The sequence below is a fragment of the Hemibagrus wyckioides genome, unplaced genomic scaffold, assembly GCF_019097595.1.
Source record: "Hemibagrus wyckioides isolate EC202008001 unplaced genomic scaffold, SWU_Hwy_1.0 Contig15, whole genome shotgun sequence".
NCBI lineage: Eukaryota > Metazoa > Chordata > Actinopteri > Siluriformes > Bagridae > Hemibagrus > Hemibagrus wyckioides.
The window spans coordinates 115,967-132,242 of NW_026690775.1; the positions used below are offsets into that span (position 1 = coordinate 115,967).

The window sequence follows — 16,276 nt, forward strand, 5'->3', positions numbered from 1 at the left end:
ACTTAAAGATAAGAAAGTGGATCTGATCATCTCCTCTGCTGCTGTATCAGATTCTGCACTATATTACTGTGCTCTGGCGCCCACAGTGACAGGAAATCCAGCTGCACTGTACAAAAACTCTGACACAGTTTTGTTATACTCAAGGCAGTTCTGCTGGTGACAATCCTTTATTCTTGAGTGCAATTTATAATTAAATTAGAAGTGCATTAAAGACAAGGCATGGCTCCACATTTATCACCTTGAACTGTATATATCATCTAACACCAATCACACAGACCAGCAACGAGGTAATGAGAAAATGAGACAGGAGGAGCCAGAAAGTCACGTGACACTTCCGCATGTCCTAATTAGCATATCACAACAATGACGGATTCTTATAGAAGAAAAAAGTCAGTGAAAAAGAGTCTTTGTTACATGACAGTTGTCTTCAAGCTACTTTGTTTCTGCTCACTCCCAATTTAAACTCACATGACACTGCATAATTGTTCATTTACTGAAAGCTTAATGCAGGCTAATTTATTCCAAATCAGAGTAACTGGTATGCATTGCATGCTCTGGTGTCTGCAAACACGGGTAGCTGCAAACGAGACCATATCACACCAATGTTACGCTCCCTGCACTGGCTGCCAGTCTGATATCGAATTGATTACAAAATTCTGTTATTTGTCTATAAAGCTCTTAACAACTTAGCTCCAAGATATCTCTCCGATTTACTCACCACTTACAATCCTGCTCGGTCACTTAGATCCCAAGATGGTCATCTTTTGTGAATACCATGGTCTCGCCTGTAACGCAGGGGAGACAGAGCCTTCGCAGTAGCTGGTCCTAAGCTGTGGAACAGCCTGCCATCACCCATTAGAACTGCTTCCACGTTAGCTGAATTCAAATCGATGTTAAAAACGCATCTCTTTTCTTCTGCTGTTAATTGTTTGTAATGTGTATGTGTTTTCCTGCTTTCATCCTTTTTATTTTTATTCCCTTTATTTTTGTACAGCACTTTGGCAAACTAAGGTTGAATTGAAATGTGCTTTAGAAATAATTTACCCGTGACTGTGTGAGTGTAAAGCTGCGAAGTATTTTATGTGCTTTGTAAATACTTAATTGCGCTGGTGTTGTCCTGCCATTTGCACATAACTTGTTTTTGTTCAACTTTAAAGATGCCTGTGCAAAGATAAAAATTAAAATGGAAAACCTCTTCAGATTAAAGTCATTATAATGCAAAATTTAACTGGTAGTTATTCCAGAAAAAAAGTCAAACTAAATAAAATTGTGACAAAGTAGTAATATTTCGCGAATAAAGTTAACACTATGAGAATAACGTAAAAAATCACGAGATTCGTAGCAATACGGGATTAAATTCGTGATATTTTGAGAATAATGGCCTATTTGTGTATAGTGAAATTAAGGTATTAATAAAACGACTTATGCATATGCATAAAAGTGCTTAAAAATGAAACTTGACTCATTGCAGGCACATCCATCTGTTTTAATAATAAGGTAGGTATAACTTATCTGCTTTGAACATTACTCCAAACACGTTGATGTATATGGCCTTATAAATAAAACATTACAACTTAATCCCTACAGTATATTGCATGAGTTTAATACTGTTGCATGAAGTCAAACACATTAAATGACGTGCTTGGCCACGGAATTTCTCTCAGAAGCAGATTAAAACAAGCAACAATGAAAGTAAACGTGTGGAATTCATATTTAACATTTTCAGCTGTGAGTTTTCAATGTCATAACTTCATGGTTAAAAAGTTTAAAAAGTTAGTATGAAAGGTTAAAGTATTGTAAGTTATTGTGTCTTTTGAGACACAGCCCTGACCTCTAACTCCAAAAGATATGTTTAAGAGGTGAAGTCAGATGCACTGATTCTCACTCTAGTTACAGGTAATTCATTTTAATCAGTTTACCAAAAGTTTTAATTCTTACAATCATATTTAATGAGTTAATTAGTTGCATTAATTAATAACCATGTTTTTTATTATTCATCCAGTCATTTCTTTATTTCTTAAGTCAATATTAATAAAACGTATAAACCAGTATAAATGAAGATTCTAAAACCACATCAAAGATCCTTCCTTTACCAACCTGTTATCAGAAAACCACAGACACAAACAATGTTTGTGGTAATTCTGTGGTATAAATCAATAAATAAAAAAGTAGTAAAGTATATGTATATATATGTATATATATAGTTACTTAAATGGTTTTAGGAAATCGATGGCCTTAAATGGTTTGAGTTGACAGAACACAAACTGATAAAGTTAGTCTTGATTAATTTGAGTTCAGTCAACTCAAACCATTTAAGGCAATCGGTTTCCTCAAACCAAAAAAAAGAAGCCCAAAAAGCAGCATCAGAGGACTGACCCAGGATTTTGAAGACATCACCACGTCATCTTCAAGGACAATCAAGACATACAAACAAAAAAACAAAGAGGCAAAACAAAATTAATACCAGTGGTTCCCATTAGAATGAACTAAACCTTATAATTACAACATAACAAGCCTCTGCAAATAGTGCAGATCATGTTCATGACTTTGGAGTATGAGCTTTACATATGACAATGATATAAACATACAGGAAACAATGCACATCAAATTTAGATATTATATTTAGATAATGTGTTTAATGTGTGTGTTGAACCATGTTAATATTTTAGTAAAGTCTAAATCAAAGTAATTTTTGAAGCTTGAAAATACAGATTGCCTTTAATTGGACAGACAAAAGGAGAGAAAAAGATTTAAACGTACCTTTAACAAAAATCTAATGGAATTACACGAGGGTGAGTAAATGAATTATATAATCATCATTTGAGTAAACCTTTCCTTTAAGATTACTGAAATGATCAACTGTACAGCTACTCTAGCTGTATTTTTTTCGATGTCGACAAAAAGATCAAAATGTTTCAGAAAGTAGTCCTGATGAGCCTTACCGTCTTGAAAACATCTGACGAGTCTTCCTTCAAGTAAAGCGGCAGTCCAGCCAGGACAAGAGTTCCAATGACAGTGATGTCATCCTGATCCTTAAAGACAAAACAAAAAATGACCATACTTTTAATTCCCAACTAAGCAACATTTTGAATTTATTAACATGATTAATGATGAGACAACATTCTAACACTGCAAACCTAGCTACAACATGTAACAGCACTAGTTATTACCTGGCACTTTCTTACTAATCCACATAACAGGCAAATTCCTTTAGGCAGTTTAATAACAGCACAAGCACATTTTAAGGATTAGTTCATCCACACACAAAAATTGTTATCATTCACTTACTTGCATGTTATTCTACACTACTTTGTGTAATTTATTTAATTTGTTTGTATAGACTACTGTTTTAGAATGCCTTCATGTTTTTGTCTTTTCTGGCAACTGAAAACATTCATCATTATTATATTTAACTGATTTTAATTATTGATAATGTTTTTAACCTGTACAGCCCTTGAGTATGTTCAATGGGAATTCCACTTACTTGTTCATGATAGTCTTTTAATATTTTAGCCATCTGGTTGCCAATGGTACCATCCTTCGATGCCTTAGCTCTGAAAAGTGTCAGGAGTTGTGGAGTGTGCTTGTCCAGGGAAATGTAAAAGGTTTGCTGCGAATTACAGGACTTGGTTACAGATGTATGTTATCTAGCTAGCGAACCTCGCTAATCATTTCATTTACACAATATCATATAGAGTGTAAAGCTTGCTGAACTCGGGTGAAGGTTTTAATAATTATTCCGTATAATATTTAGATTTCGGATGATGGACTGGGACAGGAGGTTTTTGAGACTTTAATCAGTCACCGTGTACGGTGAATTTACACAAGCTAATGCTAATGCTAGATACTGCTAACTAATGCTAATATTTGTCTGTTTATTCTCAGCTTAACTAGTTTACAAACTCATAGGTTCATTAACGTTTCGGCGTTAAAAAAGAAATTTTTGTATTTTTATGTCTCCCTTTTTTTTAAATATCCTCTATTTCTGGGTGTGGGTGAAAAAAACACTGGTTTATCTACACTGTTAGCAAGCCTGGATAATTAACTTGGTAGCATCATTAAGATAAATATCGTAATGAGTAATGCAAACCTTTTAACCCGTAAACAAACCTTTCCTTTATTTTACTCAAGCTGTTTTTACTGTAAGGAACGTGACAGAATGTTAGATGTGTTATTATGAAACTGCGATGAGAAGAAGCACTTATGATGGGGCGGCGGGAGGAAATGTACAGTACATCATCTTTTTTGGAGAACAGGACATGTTTAGGCTTACATCCTGCTTCGTGTTAAGGTGTAAATTAAGTAGCCATCTAGAACACCATAAGTGAATTACAGAGATTTTTTTGTTTTTTACGTTTTTAACAGGATGCAGTTGGCGTACAGCTGGCCTCCGTGGCTCCGATTCGGTTCCTGAGGACTCCTTCTCATCGGGACTCCATCAAAGCAGAGCTCTCTGGGTCCTATGTAAGCTTATGAATGCCTGTGTAACATGACAGCTGTTTAAATCTGAAAGACTTTGATAATAGAGAACTCCATTAGGACTCCATTATGTAAAGTTAATTTCTTTTTGTAACTTTTCTGCTCTCTGCAGGCCTACCACTACAAAAGAGTTATTGATCCAATAGAAATATATGTATATAACCATATATGAATACTTTATTTGAAGTGAATAGACAAAACATTCTAAGTGAATCCAAATACAGATAGAAAAGTTAGGTGTGTGTTTGAAGAAGCCACATGTTCACTCCCTCTGCAGTATTAAGTGCAGTTCTCATAAACAATAGTGGCAGGTTTGATGGTTTATTTACTTAATGACAGTGTAAAGATCACATGCTGGAAAATTTGGATATTGTAAACTCTTTTGACAAGCAGCTGATTTGTTTTATTTTTATTTATTTATTTGTTTGTTTGTTTGCTTGTTTGTTTGTTTATTTTACTGAGCATGAGATTTAATGTGTTCATCATGTGTGTCTTTGCAGGATCTTTAATATATTTTTGAGAATTACAGGATACCTGAAAGTATGTATAACTAAGAATAAGAACTCTGGAAAATAAAAACACAGTTTCCATCACACAATCAGGAAATAAATAAGCTCTACTGAAATAGTGCTCCATAATCAATTCTTGAGGTAGATGAGCTCCAACAGCTAAAGACCACATGGGGTTTCATTCCTGTTCACCAAGAACAGAAATCTAAGACTACAGTAACAACCCTGTAAATGACATAAATCATACTAAAATATTTTTTTTAAAATCCATAGCAACCACATGGGACTCCATTACAGCTTCCTAGTGTCACCCTATCGAACAGATGAGACCTTGTAACAGTTACCAAACCATACCCCACCAGCCACCTGAGTTTCTTTAGCAACCAGCTAATTCAATTTTATTACCAACTGGAATCATTTTTAAACTTACTGCAAATATCACAGAAACTACTTGAAGCCTCATAATATTCACCAAGCTATACTGGAGCAACAGTACAGTTTCCAGCAAAGAAGCTACAATCCTGTAAACTTGACCTATACTGAAACCTCCACCTGACACTAAAGCAAGCTTGTTCTACAAGAATTGATTTTGATCTTCATGTCCACCGAGATTAATGACATATTTGGCCCAATGGCAAGAGCTGCTTACTTGGTTCACACTTAGCGTCTGCATTCCAAAAAGGTTCAAATCCCACAGGAGCCCTCGCTTTATTGTTAACTTGACTTTGTGTAACCGAGTTCCTTTTACTCGGACCCCAGTCCATATGAACAGGAAGGTCATACAGTTACAGAGTACAGTGAACCTCCATTGGCACACAGCAAGCTGACCGGGACGACCTGGCTCGTTGGTCTAGGGGTATGATTCTTGCTTCGGGTGCGAGAGGTCCGGGGTTCAAATCCCGGATGAGCCTTGGTTTTACATGGAATAGAGTGGGTGGGACAAAACTAATGGAAACTTGCACTGCCGGCTTGGTTCTCGCTTGGAAGCTTGTTTCTCCAGAGGTCCAAGGAGGTTCAAATCCCACTGTAATTACCTCTGAAAATTAAAGCTCCAACCTGGAGCCTCTCTCTGGAATACAGGGAGTGGGATGTAGAATGTCACACTTTGTGGAGACATGAACCTCTGAAATATTAATATAATAGAGTACAGAAAGACCTCAGAATATTGTCATTTTACTAACACCATTCATCATGTTCACTGTTATATTCATGTGTCTGTGGCTTTCATTAGGTAAGTTAACATTGATCTTTTCAGAAAGGAGATAATAAATTAATGATTAATTAGCCTGTGTGATGTTAAGAAAAAATAGAATATGAGTTATATAACTCAAAACTAAAAAATTATTATGTTCTCTTCTCTATAACAGGTGACTCCATGGCAGATTTATTAGAACCACTTTTCACTCATAAAGTTGTAGATGAAGGTGATGATGTTACTCTGTCCTGCAGCAACAAAGACAGTGGTTCAGTAAACAGCCTACAACGGTACAAACAACATCCAAAATCTAAACCTGAGTTCCTTTTTTTCATCACTCCATGTGGAGGTAAATCCCTATGCCACCACGTCTGTCTGCTAAAGTTGATGATAAAACTAAACAAGTGGATCTGATCATCTCCTCTGCTGCTTTTAATGTTTGATAAAATACAATTAGAAGGTAATTTATTCATAATCACACTCTCTGGTATCACCCAGATGAGGATGAGTTCACATTTGAGTCTTCCTCATATCGTCTCACAGAGTTTTTTCTTGCCGCTGTTGCCTCAGAGTTGCTCATTAGGGGTAAAGTTAATTTTCAACTTTGTAATTTCTATTCTGAATTTCTGTATTTCTGTAAAGCTGCTTTGAGACAATGTCCATTGTTAAAAGTGCTGTACAAATAAAAATGAAGCGAACTGAATTGAATTGAACTGAATTTAATTACCTTTTGGTTATAGACACAGCAAATTTACTTATGAGAGATTTTGTTTAAATCTGGATCAGTTTCCTATGATTTTCCACAGCAAATTATCATAATTATTTATAAATGTACAAATAATTTAAAAACCACACAAACAGATAAAGGCTTATAGTATTGTATAGATGATGAATCTTGAAATACGACACCAGCCATAATGACTCTAGATTTCTGTCACTGACACTGTGTGAAGTGATCTGTACAAAATAACACTAAAACTGCATCACTTCCTGGGTGTGTCCTTCTAGAGACGTGTAAAGTTCAGCACATACAGCACTATTATACAGAATCCTCACAGAGCTGTGTTCAGAAATGGATCAACTATACAACTTACTGTACATAGTGAGATACATACCACTGATTCTCACTCTAGTTACAGGTAATTCATTTTCATCAGTTTATCAATAGTTTTAACTATCACAATCATATTTAATCAGTTAATTAATTACATTAATTAATAACCATGTTTTTTTTGGCGACGCTACCCATGCACTTGGAGGGTTGTGGGGCTGTGGTCAAGGGAGGCCTGCCAGGTCTGGAAAGAGAGGCACTCTGGCAGGCGGTCGCAATGGTTGTACCACGCATGCTTCCATTACCAGACGTGATTCAAAATCCAAACCCAGGAAAGGTTTGAAAGGCTTAAGCTCTTGTTGACAAGGTTTGCTGATATGAACTTGCATCCCAGTCTGTTGCAATAAATTCAATTCAATTCAATTTTATTTGTATAGCGCTTTTAACAAAGAGCATTGTCTCAAAGCAGCTTTACATGAGAAACCACATAAGAAAACAACAAACATATGAACAGACAAACAGACAAACAGTCCTAGATGTTATCCCAAGTGAGCAAGCCTGAGGTGACTGAGGCGACTGTGGCAAGGAAAACTCCCTTAGATGGTATGAGGAAGAAACCTTGAGAGGAACCAGACTCAAAAGGGAACCCATCCTCATTTGTGTGACAATTGTGTGATGTAGATACAGCATGTGTATAGTGTTATGTGAATCAATGAGGAGGTTGTTGTCCATGGCGCTGCTTGAATATCCCAATCCTCACAAGCAGAACCCGGCTGGAGCTGGTCCATCTCCGGATGCCACTGGAGCCGGCACAGTCTCTGGATGGGTAGAAGAAAGGAAACAATGGAACAGCATTAGCGTAGCTGCTGTTCATAATATTAGCAGTACTAGCTGAATGTGCATTTAATCAGATGTACTGGAGCACAAGGTTATGGGAAGTGTTAGATGTATGCCTGGCTAAAGAGATAAGTCTTTAGTCTATATTTAAACTGGGAGACTGTGTCTGAGCCCCGAACACAGTCAGGAAGACTATTCCAGAGTTTTGGAGCTAAATACGAAACGCTCTACCTCCTTTTGTGGATTTTGATATTTTGGGAACTACTAGATGTCCAGAATTTTGTGATCTTAAAGAGCGTGGTGGATTGTAATGTGTTAGAAGACTGGATAGATAGGTGGGAGCTAAACCATTTAGAGCCTTGTATGTGAGTAGAGCTAGTTTATAGTCAATTCTAAACTTAACAGGTAGCCAGTGCAGGGATGATAATATTGGGGTTATATGATCATATTTTCTTGATCTGGTAAGAACTCTGGCGGCTGCATTCTGAACTAACTGTAGCTTGTTTATTGAAGATGCAGGACAACCACCTAGTAATGCATTACAGTAGTCCAGTCTGGAGGTCATGAATGCATGAACTAGCTTTTCTGCATCAGATACAGATAAAATGTTCCTAAGCTTGGCAATATTTCTAAGATGGAAGAAGGCTGTTTTTGTGATATTGTAAATATGGTTTTCAAAGGATAAGTTGCTGTCTAATATTACACCCAGGTCTTTCACTGTTGAGCTAGTAGTAAAAGTGCATCCTTCTAGGTGCAAGCTGAATTGTGAGAGCTTCTGTGTACTAGTTTTTGGGCCAATAAGTAATATCTCTGTTTTGTCAGAATTTAATAATAGGAAATTATCGGTCATCCAATCTCTAATATCTTTAACACACTCAGTTAATCTAGACCAATTAGATATTTCACCTGGTTTTGATGAGATATATAAAGGTGCACGATCCGGGCCGCTGTCTTCGGGACTGTGCACTGCATTGATCTGCATGGATCTCCAGTGGCGACCCGTCAGCCTTACAGCATCTGTGTCCAACCAACATGGAAATACAGCCCACGGTTGCGAAAAACATAGACCCAGGGCTAGCTTTTCTCGATCCCCTCTAGCACTCCGAAGCATTCCGCATGCAAGAGTTGTGGTAAAGAGGAGGTTAAAGGGCACACAAGCAATGAGGATGGGATTTGAACCCACACGTGCAGAGCACAACGGAATAGCAGTCCATCACCTTAACCTCTCAGCCACCTCGTCAGGCGCAAGTGTGGCACCCATGACCAAATGTCCACAGAGAGCGCTGCTTGATTTGAAGTATACACTTGTTCATTTTCTATGCACTAAAGCGCATTTCAAACTAGGCATCCCATTGTGGAGAAACTGCTCCAGTCACCTTCAGGGTGCCGATTAGGACGAGTGGACGCATACTGAAGCAAAGCTCAAAAGCCTTGGGTTGTTTCTGCCCGGTTTCGAACCGGGGGCCTTTCGCGTGTTAGGCGAACGTGATAACCACTACACTACAGAAACTACAAAGAAGCAATTCGGGCTCTCATCTTCAAAATAAATCAATTAAACCAAAAAAGAAAACAAAAAAAAGACAATATCAAGACTTTTGTTCGCCAGTGCAAATGAGCAGACAACGTGAAAACAGTCACGCTACAGAAACTATGTGGGAGTGGGGCCGGATCTCAGTTTCAGCTTGTTCCCAAGGCACGGGTGCTACAGAGCGCAAAACTCGAGTCTAATTCGATTCCCGGCCAACGCACTACATTTAAGCCGCATGTTGGAGCGTGGCAAATGTACGAGGGCCGCCCTTGAAAAGGCAAACGGAACAGGAAAGTCCGCCAGCTGCGTTTAACAGGCTTTGGCAAGAGTGTGACGAAGGCTTCTCTGCTTGTGAGAGGTCTTTCCACAAGTGATTTCCACTTGTGTTCTAAGTGGTTGCTTGCTGCCTGAGGCCAAAAAAAAAACAGCCCTACTTGTTGCTCGACTCGAACAAGCAAACACTTGTTCATGCACTAAAGCCCATTTGAAGCTAGGCACCACATAGTGGAGAAACTGCTCTAGTCACCTTCAGGGTCCTGATTAGGACAAGTGGGCTCTTACTGGAGCAAAGCTCAAGGCTTGTTTCTGCCCGGTCTCGAAAGTCAAAACGGAACGGCAAAGTCCACCAGTTGCATTTGACAGGCTTTGGCCAGAGTTCTTTGGTGAGAGCTCTTTCCGATTTCCAATTGCGGTGTAAGTGATGGCTTGCGGCCTGCAGCAAAAGCCCCTAAGCGCTGCTTGATTTGAAGTATACACTTGTTCATTTTCTATGCACTAAAGCGCATTTCAAACTAGGCATCCCATTGTGGAGAAACTGCTCCAGTCACCTTCAGGGTGCCGATTAGGACGAGTGGACGCATACTGAAGCAAAGCTCAAAAGCCTTGGGTTGTTTCTGCCCGGTTTCGAACCGGGGGCCTTTCGCGTGTTAGGCGAACGTGATAACCACTACACTACAGAAACTACAAAGAAGCAATTCGGGCTCTCATCTTCAAAATAAATCAATTAAACCAAAAAAGAAAACAAAAAAAAGACGATATCAAGACTTTTGTTCGCCAGTGCAAATGAGCAGACAACGTGAAAACAGTCACGCTACAGAAACTATGTGGGAGTGGGGCCGGATCTCAGTTTCAGCTTGTTCCCAAGGCACGGGTGCTACAGAGCGCAAAACTCGAGTCTAATTCGATTCCCGGCCAACGCACTACATTTAAGCCGCATGTTGGAGCGTGGCAAATGTACGAGGGCCGCCATTGAAAAGGCAAACGGAACAGGAAAGTCCGCCAGCTGCGTTTAACAGGCTTTGGCAAGAGTGTGACGAAGGCTTCTCTGATTGTGAGAGGTCTTTCCACAAGTGATTTCCACTTGTGTTCTAAGTGGTTGCTTGCTGCCTGAGGCCAAAAAAAACAGCCCTACTTGTTGCTCGACTCGAACAAGCAAACACTTGTTCATGCACTAAAGCCCATTTGAAGCTAGGCACCACATAGTGGAGAAACTGCTCTAGTCACCTTCAGGGTCCTGATTAGGACAAGTGGGCTCTTACTGGAGCAAAGCTCAAGGCTTGTTTCTGCCCGGTCTCGAAAGTCAAAACGGAACGGCAAAGTCCACCAGTTGCATATGACAGGCTTTGGCCAGAGTTCTTTGGTGAGAGCTCTTTCCGATTTCCAATTGCGGTGTAAGTGATGGCTTGCGGCCTGCAGCAAAAGCCCCTAAGCGCTGCTTGATTTGAAGTATACACTTGTTCATTTTCTATGCACTAAAGCGCATTTCAAACTAGGCATCCCATTGTGGAGAAACTGCTCCAGTCACCTTCAGGGTGCCGATTAGGACGAGTGGACGCATACTGAAGCAAAGCTCAAAAGCCTTGGGTTGTTTCTGCCCGGTTTCAAACCGGGGGCTTTTCGCGTGTTAGGCGAACGTGATAACCACTACACTACAGAAACTACAAAGAAGGGCTCTCATCTTCAAAATAAATCAATTAAACCAAAAAAGAAAACAAAAAAAAGACAATATCAAGACTTTTGTTCGCCAGTGCAAATGAGCAGACAACGTGAAAACAGTCACGCTACAGAAACTATGTGGGAGTGGGGCCGGATCTCAGTTTCAGCTTGTTCCCAAGGCACGGGTGCTACAGAGCGCAAAACTCGAGTCTTATTCGACGCAAAGCACAAGCCCCTGACCGCCAAAAGATGTTTCTGCCCGGTTTCGAATCGGGGACCTTTCGCGTGTGAGGCAAACGTGATAACCACTACACTACAGAAACAGAAGCGAAGGAAAGTGTTTCCTTTCGGCGGGGGAACCGCAAAGTAAGTAAATGAATAAATAATCGATCAACGCAAAGGCTTAAGCGTTCCTTCAACCGAGTAATGAGTGTGCAGCCTCAGGGGATCTTTCGCGTGTGAGGCGAACGTGATAACCACTACACTACAGAAAATATAAAGTAGCAGCTCGGGCTCTCATCTTCAAAATAATTCAATTATTACAGCTGGCATTATTGATATTAGAGAAATACGCTGACCAGCTGCTGTTCAGAGCAGTTCTGTATCTAAGCAGGTGTTCAGTGTAATCTATAGAGTGTACAGATTTGCTGGGTTTCCTTTATAATTGCTAAAATGGTCACTCTGACATCTCTTGGTGGAGACATGTTTTTTAAAATGGTAAGGTTAACGCTAGGTAGAACCTAGGGAAAGTTTAGTAGACTCAAGAATATAAAAAGCATAAATAGAGGAAAAGAAAGATATGTTTCTTGATGAACACAAGATGGCGAACTTGGTTATCTTATGGTCTGACAAGTACAAGAGGACCTTCTGTAATATAGGCTCTGCCTGTTCTTCTATCATTCATACTGCACAAATATTTAACCCTTGCCATTGTTAATCTCAGGAGCTAAACTAATTTCAGACATATAAAACAACTGTTCACTTTAGACTAAAGTGTTTTTTTTGATTCAACATTAAAGTCCATGGAGAAAAAAGGGGGATTTGTTCATCTCCTCTGCAACTGTATCAGACTCTGCACTATGCTACTCTGCTCTAACCCTAACCCACAGTGACAGGAAATCCAGCTGCACTGTACAAAAATTTTGACAGTTCTGTTATATTGAAAGTTTTACTGAATTGAAGATACATGTTTTAAGGTTTTTCTTCTTGATAAAAAACCTGAACAGGCTGTGCTGGTTCAGCACCATCACTGTTTTGGATAGCAGAGGAGCACATGGCTGCGGTGTGGAGCGAGTGAAGCATGGCAAAGCTGTTGGAGACCGAAGAAGACATCCCTAAGCCATTGCACTCGTCACTGCTCCACCGTACCTGGACCCCTTTCAGCCCCTTTCAGCCATCAACCAAGGCTGTGTAACCATGTTTTCCCTATTTTGCTCCTTTTTCTATTTTCACTGAATTTTGTACTCAAAGATTCTTTTTTTCCCTATGTGCACCAAATAAATACACTGTGAATTTTAACCTTCGCTGTCTCATGTATGTCTGTTAAGCCCTCACTGCCTGAGTAGTGTGGGAGATAATTTTGTAAATGAGGATATATGTATGCGGTGTGTGTTTGATGTAGTGTGAAATAATCGGGGGACAGCAGGAGTGAGTTCTCAGGTAAGGTTTACTCGTTAGGTCGTTTGAGCTTAAGAACAATATAAGGTTTAACACGGCATGTTGGCCTGTCACGGGCCTTGCACACAGGCTGCAAGGGCTTTGAAGAACAAATAGTTGTATGAATGATGTCAGTCTGGCAGGCCTTCTCTGCGGTACCAGGCTTTCCAAACTTGGACCAATCAATGGCAGAGATGCACCCTAGATTATTATGGTCAATCTTCGCTCCGCTGGTACCTGGAGCGGCAGTGATCTCATCATGAAGTAAACGCAGCGCGTGCTGGATGGCAATGGTGGTACCAGGCGAAATATCTAGAGTACATACGTAGAAGACAGTGGATAAATCAGAAAAGCCGTGAAGTGTAGAGTGTAATAAAAGAAGGGTGTTGGCCCCTGAAGGACTGAGAACTTACCCATGCTGTCTCCTGAAGAAGAATGAGGTGTTGGCAAGAGTGAGGCCGAAGACAATCCCACTGGTGGGGGCGGAAACACCCAATTTTTAATATAATGATGTAGGGAAGTTTTAATTATAATGGTATTTGAAAAGTTGTAAGTTCAAAGATAATGGTGTAAAAAAGAGTCTAAATAGTCTAAAAAAGAAAGATGGGTGGGATTGTCTAGGCAAAGAACCAGTGACGTGTTGCATTGGGAAGATAAGGGAAATGTATATAAAGGCTGTAGTTGGAGTTTCCCGAAGAGAGGTTGTTGGGACGTTCATGCGTGAGCATCTCAATTCTTGTGTCAGCGCTGATTACAAAATAAAATCTCTTATCTGCATTCATCTAGTCTGCTTGATTGGCTTATTTAGTTTTGAGGCCTTACTAACTATGAGTCTCACTTAGACTGAGCTGTCGGGTCAGTGTGGAGCTGGAGTCAGATTTTAGTAGTGAGTACAGTAGAATTTTTATTCCACATTGTTTTGGTGACCCCGACGTGATTTCAAAGAAAACGAGAGAACAGCAGAGCCCCAGACCTGGGACCTGAGGCTGCGGCCGCCGCCCACGGACCAGACACGGGATCCAACTAGGACAGAGGTAAGGCAGAAGCCTGTTTAACTGAATTTCTGCATTAGTTGTGTGTGGTCTGGGGAGGCGGAGGCGCTCGGCCCAGGGTCGGATCAGCTCTGCTCCAACCTATTGAGGCAGAGAGGCAGAGTGAGTGTAAGTTAAAACCACATAGAGTGACATGATAAATTGCATGTTTTGTATTGAAAAGACTAGATGATGTCAAATGTATGAATGTGTAAAGGCCTGTATGATCGAAAGTCCTGGTGGGTTCCAGGTGGTATGAGAGAAATTCCTGTGAAAAAGACCTTATTTGGACGCAAACGGGGCGTTTAGTAGCAGAATAGTAAGTTCTGTGAATGTGAACACCGTCACTGGAAAAAGAAAAATAAGTGTCAAGTAGCAGGTGATAAAAGAGAAGAGTAAAATTCCTGGATCCGGGTGGTAGTGAAAGGAAAATAAGAGAAGAAAAGAGAAATATAGTGAAAAATCCCGGATCTAGGTGTAAGGGAAATAAGAGATAAAGAGAATATAAAGAGAAAAAGCGCTGAATAGAAAAGTCCTGGATCCAGGTGGTAGAAAATAAAGAAAAGATTAAGAAATAAGGACGGGCCTGCTGTCGGCCTTTGTCTGTTGTCTGTCCTGATTGTATTGCATGCAGTGTGTGGGTGTGTTGAGTGCGAGGGGCTGTGTGAGTGTGAGTGCATGAGGAAAATAAATGGTGATTGGATGTGCGCACTGTAAATAGCACTGTATTAACCTTTTGTCTACTAACACTATTACTGTGAGAGTATAGGAAAACCAGTGTGTACATGCACGCACATTGATATGGACTGTGATATATGAAACAGGTGGGGATGATAGGGCTGAAGTTGAAAAGGAACTGCAACAGAGTGGGAAAATAAGCCAGAAGTCTTTGTGAGAGTAAAGGAATCACCGTGCATGGATGTAATCATACTAAGGTTTGATATATATGTTTTAGAGGTGCATTACATGAGAAGTGAAGGGAAAGTAAGGGTAGTGATGGTGTGGACCAGAATAGCCTTTAGAATAAATCTTATAGTGAAGCGGGCGTCCACATACCGTAAGTGAGGACCTAGTGCCAAGTGTGAGCTGATGTTTCATCTCAATTTGTTGTGCACTCATTGAATTGGATGAATACATGTATCGGTCACAAGTATAATTGTTCCACCCTCTACTGACGTGAAAGTGTGGTTTAACATCCATGGGGTCCATGTGAAGATGTAGCACATCAAAGGACACTATTGATCCTGAATGGTGGGAGTGTTTGTATCCGCCTACACGGGACGACACCGTGTGAGTGCTTACTTTACCATTCCGGAGGAACTAAGTGAGGAAGTTCCCAATATTATCACAGAAAGAGCAAAAACTCGCGGATTAGAGCTAAGTCTTAGCAGTCCACTACCATTCAAGCGAATTGGCTATAGGTTTCCAAATAGGTTTGAAAGGGAGTTCGCGGAGGCAGCACTAGAGTTGTTGAGAAAGGAAGCTGGGAAACTCATGGTTAGGGTCAATTTAATGTGGCCTATGACCCCAAGAGGTCCTCAATACACGGAAGTTTGGATTAGCATGTGGAAGTTGGGGCAGGATCGTACGTTGTGGAAGTGTTTCATTGCAGGAAGTTTAACAGTAGACCCTCAGGTGATGATGAGGAATTAAAAAGAGCAAGGGTGTGTGTGTGTGTGGAAAAAGATTGAGTGCTTTCTGGAGTGGTGGAGAGGTGTGTGTGTGTGTGCGGGGGCATTGTGCCAAGAAAGAGTGAGTAAGAGCGGAGACATCCCCCTAGAAGGAGGAATTTCATACAGAATAAGTGAGGGAAAAGAGTTGTACATATGAATAGGCTGAGGAGTTCAACGGCTAGAGACACGGTTTGTGGACCTGGGACGAAATCAAAAGTGGCTGAAAGCAGGCTTAGCGAGGGAGGGATATTGTGCAATCAGCAGAAGAGAATACTCAGGAAAAATCCACCTAAAACTTGGGTCTGCATTCTATTGGGCCACTCAGTGAATTGTAAAAAGTGTGACCCAGATAATACAACATTACCCTTATTGAAGTATTGAG

General features: G+C 40.2%; 5 non-coding genes across 5 annotated transcripts; 1 reads left to right on the top strand and 4 right to left on the bottom strand.

The window, feature by feature from the left end:
• Positions 1–5,827: 5,827 nt before the first annotated feature.
• trnap-cgg (transfer RNA proline (anticodon CGG)) lies at positions 5,828–5,899 on the top strand. The gene has a single exon. It is a non-coding gene; the product is annotated as a tRNA-Pro (tRNA).
• A 3,609-nt stretch (positions 5,900–9,508) lies between these two features.
• Positions 9,509–9,581, bottom strand: trnav-aac (transfer RNA valine (anticodon AAC)). The gene has a single exon. It is a non-coding gene; the product is annotated as a tRNA-Val (tRNA).
• A 906-nt stretch (positions 9,582–10,487) lies between these two features.
• On the bottom strand, positions 10,488–10,560 carry trnav-aac (transfer RNA valine (anticodon AAC)). The gene has a single exon. It is a non-coding gene; the product is annotated as a tRNA-Val (tRNA).
• Positions 10,561–11,464: 904 nt separating this feature from the next.
• On the bottom strand, positions 11,465–11,537 carry trnav-aac (transfer RNA valine (anticodon AAC)). The gene has a single exon. It is a non-coding gene; the product is annotated as a tRNA-Val (tRNA).
• Positions 11,538–11,784: 247 nt separating this feature from the next.
• Positions 11,785–11,857, bottom strand: trnav-cac (transfer RNA valine (anticodon CAC)). The gene has a single exon. It is a non-coding gene; the product is annotated as a tRNA-Val (tRNA).
• Positions 11,858–16,276: the final 4,419 nt, after the last annotated feature.